Source organism: Cupressus sempervirens, chromosome 4, assembly GCF_028749045.1.
Source record: "Cupressus sempervirens isolate cs-2001-9-10 chromosome 4, ASM2874904v1, whole genome shotgun sequence".
Lineage (NCBI taxonomy): Eukaryota > Viridiplantae > Streptophyta > Pinopsida > Cupressales > Cupressaceae > Cupressus > Cupressus sempervirens.
In genome coordinates, this window is record NC_143121.1 from 188,133,224 (window position 1) to 188,145,837 (window position 12,614).

A 12,614-nucleotide genomic window follows, 5' to 3' on the forward strand; every position below is an offset into this window, starting at 1 on the left:
AATTGTTTCATAAGTACTTTCATGCATCCTTTATGTATTTCTTTCAAGAAAACAAATAAAATATACCAATGAATTTATCTTCAGTCTTATTCTTGTCTCCTATTTATGTTGTTTGTAATCTTTTGTGGTTTGTGAGCAAAGAGCACAAACTTAGTCGCAACTTGTTTTAGGTTGTATGCTTTGGTATATTTTTCTTGTGAATCAAGAAGTCATGTAAAGGCTTGATTTATCATCATAGGGTTGCAGATTTCATGAAGGGATTGGTTGAGTATGACATTCGGTCTTGATTTAGATGTTTGATTCACAAAGTGATAGGATAGATCTGGAGTCTTGATATATGAGATATATCAATGATCTCCAAGATGTATGTTTGTGGTTTGTGGAATTTCCCAATAGATAAGGACTAATCAGCAATAGGATCTAGATGTTTTGTTGCTCATATCTTGGTTATGCTAAAATTGACATATTAATCAAAGTTTTTCCCCTTTTGTTTTGAAAAGATGAAAGGATTTCCCCTCACATAGCTAATCAAGTTCATAGTTCATGTTATTGACTATTTCATGCCTTTGATTATTTGCACAAGCATAGAAAATTTAGGGGTTTTCATCTGCTAAATATAGATTTAGATTTATTATTTTAAGAACTAGTCACGTAATGCAATCTATAGGTTTGCCCACCTAGGTTTTGTAGAGCATGAAGAAGAAGAAGGAGTATTGCAATATAGTTGGCCCCAATGTCTAAATAGGTATGTTGAACATGAGAATTAGCTACCCCTAGATGTATTTGTTCCTATCATTGGGTTATCAAAAAGTTGTTAATTCAGGAGCCAATAGCACTAAAGTGAGTTCAAGTCAAGAAAGGTACTGAAAAATCCCTTTTGAACTATGGTATGGCTATGCACTTAATGTCAATTATTGCAAAGTATTTGAAAGAAAGTTTTATATATTAAGAGATTTAGGGAATGAAAAACTTGATGCAAAAAATGATGAAGGTGTATTCTTAGCATATTCCACTAAAAGCAAGGCATACAAGTGCTTGAATTTTAACATTACTAAAATTGTTGAAAGTGAAAATGTTAGAGTTGATGAATTTGCAAAAAAGAATGAATAAGAATGAAAGAAGTAACTTGAAGATTTTTTTTAAAATTATATATCTATTAAGGAGAACCAAGTACCTTATTTGAACAAGAGATAGAGACTGTCAATCATCAATAGAGTGGTACTATCAAATTTTAGTAGAGAAGTTGTACTAAGCCTCAACAAGCTATTGAGTATCAAGATATAGAGGCTAAGTTATAGACATAGGAGATAAAACATAACATAGACAATGCTGAGCTATAGAAGAATACACCCAAAGGAGATGAATAAGACATACCTAGTCAACTAAAATAAGTAGACATAATATCTCAACCTATATTAGCTAAACATGTGAGGAGACAACACAAAATTGATCAAATTATTGGAGACAAAGCTTCAAGAGTCATGACAAGAAGCAAGTTGAAAAGTGATACAAGAATACTATGTGAGTTTGAGCTAAGAATATTCAAAGATACATTGAAGAATGAAGATTGGATTAAAAAAATGAATCGGGTGATTGACCAAATAGAGTAGAGAAAAATATGGGCATTCATACTAAAGGAAAAGCATAAGAATATGAGTGGAACCAAGTGGGTATTTAGAAACAAGTTGAATGAGAAAGGTGAACTCATAAGAAATAAAGAAAGATTAGTTTGCAAGGGATATGCACACAATGAAGGAATTGACTATGGAGAGATATTTTCTTTAGTTGTAAGGTTGAAAGGAGAAAGAACAATACTTGCATATGTTTCTTACAAAGTATTCAAGTTATATCAAATAGATGTTAAATCTGTAGTTTTTAATGGAATCTTGGAGAAAATGTCGGAGCTTTAATTTTTGATATATTAATTGGATTAATAATTATATTTCCATTTATGTTTAACTTATTGGTAAGACCAAGAATCAAACCTACTAAAGATACGTTCACTAACACTATAGAGTTTCATATTACTTGTGTTGGAAATATGGCTAGTTAGATGTCTAGAGTATTGTCATTTATGGAAACATGTATTTGGTATTTTATTTATGCAATCAAAATTAGAAAATTATCTAAGTGTTAGATAGATTGTAGTAGTGCAAAGAAAAATATAGTGTGTACAGAGGACAAAGATCGAGCTAGGACATGCATAGTTAAGTATCTTTAGAATTTAGTGTCTCCATGACGTATGTCAGTGCACAAATCTATACAAACAATACAATACAAGTTATAGTTGATTTATCTATTATGGGATCAAATAGAGAAGAACAAAGCATGAAAATATATTGGATTTTATGGCTTAAGGAATTATTTTGGTAACAAAATAATTACTTAGTCATGATGGGCTGACATTTTAGATGTTAACCCTTAAGTTCTTTTATCATAAGTCAAGTGTGTGAAGACATGAAGACCAACTAAGATGAGATTTACTAATTTGTGAGATATAAGTAAAGATCTTAGCTTGCACAGATAATGGGAAGCATGTATTTGATGCCAGCTATTGTGAAGAAATTGTATTGTATGTACAAGCCCTATGTGATGTGAAATCTGATATGTATGATCAAATCAAGTGCAATCTATAGCAGTAAGATAGTATTGTATGTATACCTATTATTGTGAAGAAACTAAATTATATATTTGCATATTAAAGTAGTGGGCTCTTCTTGCATATATTGTATTTGATCTACCAACTCCTAATAGGTTTGAAGCAACTCTTAATAGGGTTGAGGATTTTAACAAGGACTCATGAAACTATATGCAATTCATAGACTCCTAATAGGGTCAATATCCTTAACATGATTCTTTTGTTTAGTGGATCATCTTGTGGGTATCATTCTAATCAAGTTTTCCATTGGCCAGGGTTTCCCTAGTTAACAAATAATAGTGTTATGAGTTGTCTCTGTATATGGTTTTATTTATTGTTCAACATTGTTAGTTTACTTTCATATAAAAGTTATAAATTAATTAACAATATTTAGTTGTGGCCAAAATTTTGTAGAATATATATTCACCACACGTGCCCTCCCCCCCCCCCTCCCCCACCAGTATTATCTATTTCTAACAATTGGTATCAGAGCCTAGTTACTTAGAAGAGGCTTAACAACTCGATTAAGATCCCTATGGATATGGGATAGTTGAAGAGAAACCTTGAAAAAGCTCCTAAGAAAATTGATCTTCCTATAGAAGAAAGATAGATGATCTAAAATCTAAGAAAGAACCAAGTGAGAAAATTAGTAGTAGTGATGAAGGAGAAATTCTAAATAAAGAGAGTGAGATCTTGAAGCATGAGTTGAAAATTGTAGAACTTCATATGAGTCTCAAGAAAAATGATAGTAAGAATGAACTTGATCTAAAATCTGAGAATGTAGACCTTAGATCCTAGTTGAGTCAAGTAACATGTGAATTAGATTCTATCAAGATTCACCATGCAGAATTAGAAAATTACAATATCATCGTGAAAGGAGAATTTACAAAAGCTAAGAAGTAGTCAGAGAAACTTTATTGGACAATAGTGAGAAAATTGATGAACAAATATTTCACTAGATACCCTCATATGACAAGATAAGTCTTAGATATCTTATTGGAGAAAAGTCAACCAAGAAAGTTAAAATCAGGAAAGAACTAGATCTAGTTGTTGAAACCCCTAAAGAAAGTGATCAAAGTAAGATTGAATCAAAAGTATCTAAGGAAGTTGTTGATTTATCTATAGAACATGATAAAGCAAAGGAAATAGAGAAAGTTGGTAAACCTAAGAAAGATGAATCATCCAAGGAAATCAGACATGAATTTAGAGGTAGATGTTTCATATGCAATGACATTGATAATACGAGAAGAGATTGCACAGGTAAGTCTTTTAAACCTATTACTAATTTATATTGTTATAATTGTCATGGTTATGGACATAAAGTAGTAGATTGTAAGAAACACAAGTTTGATAGTATTAATACAAATAGTAGAATGTTTAGGAATACTAACCCTACAAGTAATGAAAGAGGAAGATCACAAAGAGGATCCAATAATCGAGAAAGGCCTAATGGAAAAAGGAAACACCTTATGTGTTACAAATATAACAATCCTAGACATATTGTAAGGAATTGTAGAGCACTTGAAAATCAGAATGGAACCAATAAGAAAAGAAATGCACCTGTATGTTAGTTATGTAATAACTTTGGACACACAAAAAGATTCTATAGAATGAATAGAAGGAAGTTCACCAAGAATCCTAATTATAGAAGGAATAATAATAGGAATGATAGAAGAAATGATAACAACAATGATCCTAGTGAGAAAGAAGTAATAAACAAGAATGTTGATAAATTCAAAGAAGTGTTTGTGAAAAACTAAGGATCCAAAAAGTTTTTATATAGTTTTGGAAGAACAATATTTTAGTGTACCTGATGAAAGATTAAAGTCAACAATTATCTATGACTCATCCTATTGAATTGAGCATTTCCAGTAAAGGTAGAGCATCAGTTGATCAGAACTAATATTGGAGAAAGAATTAGATGTTATGCAGTTAATAGAAGGTAGAAGACATAGAGAGAAAGCTATGGTCAAGTGCGCAAACATAGATATGATTGCAAGAAGTTGTAAGAAATAAAACAAGTTTACTATTAATTAGTGATAGTCTTTGAACTTGTGGTGGATGTGTATTTAATGCGAGGCAAGATTTGAAATTATTTTGAACAACATTATGAGTACCATTTGATCATGCAAAAATCTTAGAGTGATTTAAGAGTGATTTGACATCAAGTTCAAGTGCAAAAATAAGCGATTGAAGTACATAGTTTCCCTTAACACAACATTTAAGGTATTTTATGAAGCCCAAATTGAATTTTTAGTGTATACAGTTCAGCATTATGGTATTCCAAAGACTACATGATGTAAGTGAGAGGTCAAGGTATAAGTTCCAAAAACACCCATTTGTTTCTCTTATGGATGATTTGCTAGGAGCGTTTTCCCAGATCCTGTCAAATATTCTTCACATAGAAGATGTTCAAAGCTTCATTCATTGTAATTTTAAAAGAATTGGAGACAAGGACATACATTAGGATTTAAGAGCTATGTGTAATAGTAACCTATCCCTTATATCTAAGTATGTGCACCTAAATGAGCTAAATTTGATTAAGTATATGTTCTACATAGAGTTTGTTAATCATGAGTGGACTAGGATTATCTTGAGTAGAGTTCATGATGGATTGTTTTAGATAGGTGATGTACCAGTCACAATTGACAATGACCTAATTCACAAGATCACAGGTCTAAGCAATAAGGGATGCAATCTTGTTAACAACATGAATGTAAGAAAGGCTGTGGAGGCAAACATTAAGACTAAATTTGATGGAACAAATATTAGAGTTGATCTAATTCGGGATATTAGAATTAGAATAGTGAGAAAAAATTGTAGGTAACAAGTTAAACCATAGTTCTAAAGTGACCTCAAAGCCAACAAGATTTATGCATACAACATATGTTACGGCAGCATAGAAAAGGAATGTGAACATGTGTGAGATTGTTAAAACACAACTGTTGGACAACATTGCAAAGCTGAAAAAGACCAAGAAAGAAGTCCTTAGATTTGAGTCTTTATTGACACATATCTTCTTCTATGCAACCAAGTAGTTCAATAGCATGATAATTTGGACAAGTGATGAATGTTCTATGAATTTGGTAACACAATGTTATAGGCCTAATTAGAGAATTTTAAAAATAATGACACTGATAGAGTGATGAAGAAATTTCAATCTAAGATGAAACATAGATATAGAATCCATCCTTCCATGGTAGAAAAGTATATATATGAGATATGTTTCATGGTAGAAACTGATACTACGTGTATGGAAGTAGTAGAACATGGGGTGAAATTTATTAAACCAATGGGATATGAAATGAGTGAGGAAGTCAGAGAAGGGTATGTGTAGATCATACTTTAGTTAGAGAAGGACATTGAATGCCCTAGAAGGGGTACTTATGAGGAAAAAGCAAGGCAGGTACATTATAAACTTCACAACAAGGAAATTAAGAAGAATGTGGAAAAGAACATAGATTTCATTCTCAAGGAATTAGGTATGACTAGAGAGGAATTCAATGCGATCAAAGGTATTGCACTAGAGATGAAATATAGTGGGTAGACTAGGTTAATAGTAGCAACACCAATTGCTATTGCAGCACCATCTAAAGGTGTAACTATTGCAAGACCTAGTGCAAAGACACATACTACACTCTACACCGTAGTTGCACAACTACAACCAGTTAGGACACAACGTGATCAACTAAAGAAAAAATTTAGAGGATGAAACACCTATACCACAGAGAAAGTCAGAGATATTGGTTAAATTCAAACAAGAGTCAACACCATCCTCCAAGAAAAGGGTCAGGAAAACTACTAGTGAACCTGGGAAAAGAAGAAATAATTTGCAAATTAGTAACTTTGAGGAATCTGGTGATTAAACCAAGGAGAAGCTAGTTGAGCAAGTAGTAGAAGAAGGTAGGACACCAACAAGAAAGAAAGCATGAAAACCAAAGGTAGGGAATCTGAACATGCAAATTATTAAGGATGATAATTTTGTACAATTGAATAAGTACTATATCTTGTACAATACTATGGATAGAATACAATTAGAGTATGCGATTGTAAGAAATATGATATTAAGAAGTAAGAGATTTGATATCATACAATGTAAGATCCCAAAAGGTCTTTACAATAGGTTATTGAACATAAAGAGGAGAGTAGTAGAAGAAGGCACCAAGCTAAGAGAGAGCATGATTAACAAATTGTGTGAAGTGAACACAAAGGAAGACCTTGATAGACCTTTGAAAGACATTGCACCCCTACTAAGGAATAAAAGAAGAGATATTCTTCTTATGGGAGGAAATTATGAGGAATTCAAGAAATAAACAAAGGAAGCCATAGTCAAATATATGACTTATGTATGTCAAGTCACAAAGGAGAGTTCTTAGCCACAATCAGATAGTCTAGTCTATGTGGAAGCCAATACTCCTACTAATGCAGCAGAAGATGTTGAGGAGACATAGCTAGAATACTTACCTTATCACATAGTTATGGGTATTGAATCCATGCAAGTGGATAGTACGCACATAACATTATATTCTTAGGAGAACCCTTTTGCAACATATGGAACAACAATTGTTGGTAATATTACTACCTATACAAGTTTTGATGAAGAGGATGAAGAAGAAGAAAGAAAGAGGAATGTAGAAAGGAAAAGATTAGAGGAAGAAGAAATAAAGAAAAAAGCAAAAAAGAAGAGGTTAGAAGATAAAGATAAGATAAAGATAAATATATTAATGTCCAACAAAAGACCACAACGTGGGTCTATGGGACTGGAAGCTTACAACAAGGAAAAAGAAGCCAAACGGAGCACTAAACGGTGTCCAAAAGAGAACAAGCACAACAAAAGAAGAAGAAAGAAGAAAACATCACAAAAAAGATTAGGTATTCATCTTCACAGGGAAAAAGTCCAACAGTGACTGATCTGTGTGGCTACCAAAAGCCCATGATGAAGCTGAGTGCCACGAGAGGAGTGTCGCTGGCAAAAAGGTCCCCTGCAGGGTCTCACCGATCTGGAATAGCTCGTGTTAGGGAAACTATACGGTCGCTTCACACCCTGAGCTAGAGTTAAGCGCAAGAAGAAGGTCATAATAAGTTGTGCCTAGGTTTGACTCTTGGGAAATGAAAGCTGTAAAATATGGTCATGAAGCTGTAAGGACTCGCAGAGATAGAGTGCAATGTAATGTTGATCGGTGTACCTGAAAAAATTCGAGAGGGATCTGCAATCTCTAAACAAACAGTAAAATCTCCCTCTAATCTCATAGTATATGGGGCATTTGAAAAGAAAATGAATCTTAGATTCTGCTTCTGCTAAGGTACAAAGTGTACACACTCGATCCTCTCTAGCAATATGGTGATCGACCTGAATTCAGAGTTTGTGCGAGCCCACCCTAAAGGACCCAAGGGAGATATGTAGGGCGTGAGTCCAATATCTATGTAAGTACTCAAGGCGTACAATAATTCCATCTCAAATAACTAAGAAGTGCTCATCGTAGAAAGCCATCCTTGGACGTAGTCCCCCTGGAGGATCCACCCAGGTCCGTGTGATATACTTCTTGTAAATGTCAATTCTAACATGCCCGTTCAACTCCTGCCGAGAAGGGAGTAGATGAGCAGGGGCATCTAATGAGAACTGGTAGGGAGGAAGATGATTGATGTATATCCCCACTAAACACAGTAGGATAGTAGCCTGAGCATACCAACAATGGGCTCTAGTGGCAGGATCGACGTCAGCAATAGCAACTGAGGAGAAGTAGGCTAAATAAGGGTATCTATGTTGACCTTCCTTTGAGTCATCAAAGCCACGAAGATGGTGGAGAAACCAGATCAAGTCAAAAATGGCTACAAGTCTGAGTGGGTGAGTACCGAACTTGGCCAAAATAATACTATGGGGGGTAGAATCATGACATCTGATAATTTGATGGAGGAGCATAATCTGGGTATGCTCGATCATGGCCCAATCTGAGTCTAAAAGAGAAGGACCCCAAACTACCGAACCATAGAGCATAGTGGGTCTTACTAAGGAATCTAGGAGGGATAGCTTAGACGATGTATCCTGAAAGTGGTGTCTGAAGCACTGTCTCTGGAGCATGGCAAGGGAACCCAACCCTTTACTGATCCGAGGCTGAATAGCTGATCTCAAGCTGAAACGAGATCCAAAAAACTTAACCCCAAGGTATGTGTAAGATGATGTAATCTCAACTTCCCGACCCTAGAAGTGAAAATGGAGATGTGAAGTCTTCAGACCATTGAAGACCATAACCCGAGTCTTCTCAAGGTTCACAACTAGCTGTCTCATATCACAAAAAGATGCAAGTCTATCTAAAAGCCTCTGAAGACCCTCAGGAGAGGAAGCAAGAAGAACCACATCATCAGAAAAGAGAAGGATGGAGATCAATACCTGGTGTAGACGACAACCATCACTTGGAAGCTAGGAGTGACTAAGAAAAGTCTCGAATTCATCAATGTAGATCCCGAACAAGGTGGGTGAGAGAGGGCAGCCCTGCTTCACCCCAATGGTGCTCTGGATAGGATCAGAGAGGCCCTCTGTGGTCCTGAGTCTACCAATCATAGTCTCATACAACCTCATAATAGCCACCAATAAGATCTCAGAAATACCATTATCTCTCAGTCTCTAAAAAAGGGTTGCTCTGGGGATGGAATCAAAAGCCTTACGAAAATCCACAAAATAGCCGTAGACTTTCTTCGAGTGATGTCGAGCCTCCTCGATAATAGCTCGTAGTGTAAAGATATGATCAATGGTCTGGTAGTCTGTCCTGAATCCCGCTTGACCCTTAGCACTGCAATTCCTCCTATCAAGCTCACTGGATAAAATAGTATTCAAAGTTGTAGCATAAAGTTTGGCAAATGTATGCCCAATCATGATGGTCCTATAGTTTTCGAGATCAGAGGTCAGCCCAAACTTATGGATCGGGTGAATAATGTGTCTTGACCAAGCGTCGGAAAAACCAAAACAAACCACTTTATCAAAGAGCGTAGAGAGATAAGGGCCCAAGATCGTGGTACCAAGTTTGAAGAGCTCTGCCTGAAAACCCTCCTCATCAGCTGCCCTGCTACATCTCATAAGTCTGATGGCCTCGTAAATGTTGGAGGTGGAGAATAAGTGACAATGGGGGAGCGGGCTGGGAAGGGGGGTGAGCTGACCCAGGATGTCATACAACGTGGAGATATGGGAAGCAAGGAGATGAAGTTCGGGGGTGGACTGGGGTTGGCTACGCCTGGGGAACATGATATGCCAAAACAACTTGGGATACTGAATAAGCATGTCTTGGAGGGATCTGCCTTGTGAAGCAATAAATAATCGCTTCTTATGGCGAAGAAAGCATTTGTAAGAGAGCCATAAATTGGTGAAAGCAGGGGAATGAGTATCAAAAGCCAAGTGTAAGGAGCGGTGGAAAGTTTTAAAGTCATCATCAAACCACTAATTCATGGGACAAGTATTTCATCGAGCCGATCTGTGAGTGCTGGAAATGGAGCAATGAGGGATAGAGAGGAGAGCCGAATCCAAATTGCGGTAGCTAGTGAGTGAAACATGATGGACACCTAACTGTGATCCATGAAGCTGGATGGGCAGAGGAATCTTCTTAACTGGAAAATGAAGAGGTCTTGATCACTATCCTCGAAACAAAAATGAGTGTGTGTGTGGCGGAACCGGGCAAGGTGAGTAGAGATGGGTGATAAAAGGTGGGAAACAGACCGAAAGGCTAAGAAGCGCATGATCAGCCAAGGGAAGATGGGAGATAGTAAAATTTTGGATGGAAGGGAGGAAGCAAGAAACAACGAGGATGTAATCCACCACGCTCGCACCTCCACTATGAGGCCAACACATAAAAAGCTCAAAACCTAGGAAACAAGAGAGGCCATTCAAAATCACCAAGTTGGAGGACTCACAGAGCTAGAGAAGGTGGCGACCATAACAAGTTAAAGGTCCACTGTGATCCTCGGATAAATGTTGAGGTCTCATACTAGTAAGATCCCTCTCAGCAGTACAAATCAAATCGGACCCACGGTCATATCGGGGGGTCTGGAGATCTTTAGTTCGTGCATTAAAATCTCCTAAGATGATGATGTCACCCATAGCTCCAAACTCAACACTATGAATGACGTAAGGTGAGGTAGTCAGCAGGAAGTAACAAATAGCAATGAAGATATATTTCTGACGATGACTGGTACCTCCAACTCGGATCCACATAAATCTGGCATAAGTGTCAGAAAGAACCAATGTGGTATTACTGAACAGATCATCTCTAATCAAACAAGCAACTCCATCGAAACCACGCACACCACCCGAAGCTCGGACCTCCTCTCTGCAAACTGAAAGCCACTGATACCCTGTGTAACCTGGAAGGGGTCGAGAAAGACTCTCATGAGTCTCGGTAACAGCTAACAAATCAGTATCCCCAACTGCATCATGAAGTAAGCCTGGCAAAGACCATAGGGAACCATTGCCATTCCAACAGTTGACAAGCAAAGAGCCAATGGATGGCTTACACTTGCCAAACTGTTGGTTCTCAGACTATCATTTGTCTTGGGTATGTCTCTCATCCCAACCCTTGGGAGGTGAGTCATGAATAACTGCCTTTAGATTCCTTATAACTACCCATTTCCCGTTACTCCTTGCTTCTACCATAAGACTCCTAGAGTGCTTTAGTTCAGCTACATGTGATTTTGTGAGGTCCTCATCAAGAAATATCTTTGTGGGAAGAAGGAAGAGCTTCTTCTTTGCCCTGAGAGCTTGTAGTTGATCAGCTAGTGAGAGAAACCTAAGAAAAAGGGTGCCATCGTGTCCAAACCATGCTCTGTCTAATGTAATATCTGAAATACCTAGTTGCTCGTTGAGAAATGAGTAGCCTATGGGGAGAGGATCAATTGAGGATGAAGGAAGACCTCTAACCCGAAGGTTGAGTTCCCTAAAGCGCCTAACTCGATCTTCTGCCAACTTCTCTTGGACAATTTTTTCAACCACTAGCAGAGTCGTAGTGCTGGAGATTTTGCAAGTAGAGGCCCAAGTTTTAATTTGCTGTTATGTTTCAGTCAAAAGAGATGATTGTTTTTTAACAAGCTCGATCTGCTCATCCTTGAGGTTTCCAATGTCTCCGAAGTGTTCAATAATGGAGCTGATATCTTTTGCAATGCCTACCGTTTGTGTGGTAAAAGTTTCAGAAAGGTCCTGGATGAGAGAAGAATTAGCTACAACCTGTTGGTTCAAGTCATTTAATGATTGAGATAGGGAGTGAATAGTATCTTGGAGAGTTTGATTCATTGATTCAAACTTATGGAGCTGCACTAAGACACCTTGGGAAACTGCTAAGAGAGAAAGAGTTGTGCCTTTCAGAGCTGCATTATCCTTCTCTAATAATGGCAAGCGGTCAACAATCTACTGTAATATTGCTAGATTGGGTACGGGGTCCATGATTGAAAACAATATTAAACAATATATGAATAAACAATACTAAGTCATATTTGAATAAAACAAAGCAGAAATGGTACCGGACATTCTGTCAAACAAATCATGTACAAACTATCTTGTGGGTCATAATCTGTCTTGTGGTGTAGGTATGGACTAATTACGACTTCTCCATACTTTACTTGCACGTTCATTGCAAGGGGATGATTACTTCACGGATAACTTCACGGTGGGGCATCTACAGTCAAGGGCCTCAAACGTTAGGGCCAGGCAGGGATCACGGCGTCAGGTCACTGCACAGGATTAGAGGGCACGGGATGGAACCTATCTGGTTACAGGATGTTGCCACCGCACAGGATGCTCATGGGATACCGCCTCTACACATGATGACGCCACTTACAGGATGTCACCTTTGCCAGAATAGACACATTGGACTCTGTATTGGGCGAAACAGACGTGTTGGCTTCAAGGAATAAATCTCGATTCAGGGTAGAACACCTGAATCGAATACAGACAGGGATGTATAGCAGTGTATAGCAGAACCAAAGCTACCTTCAGATC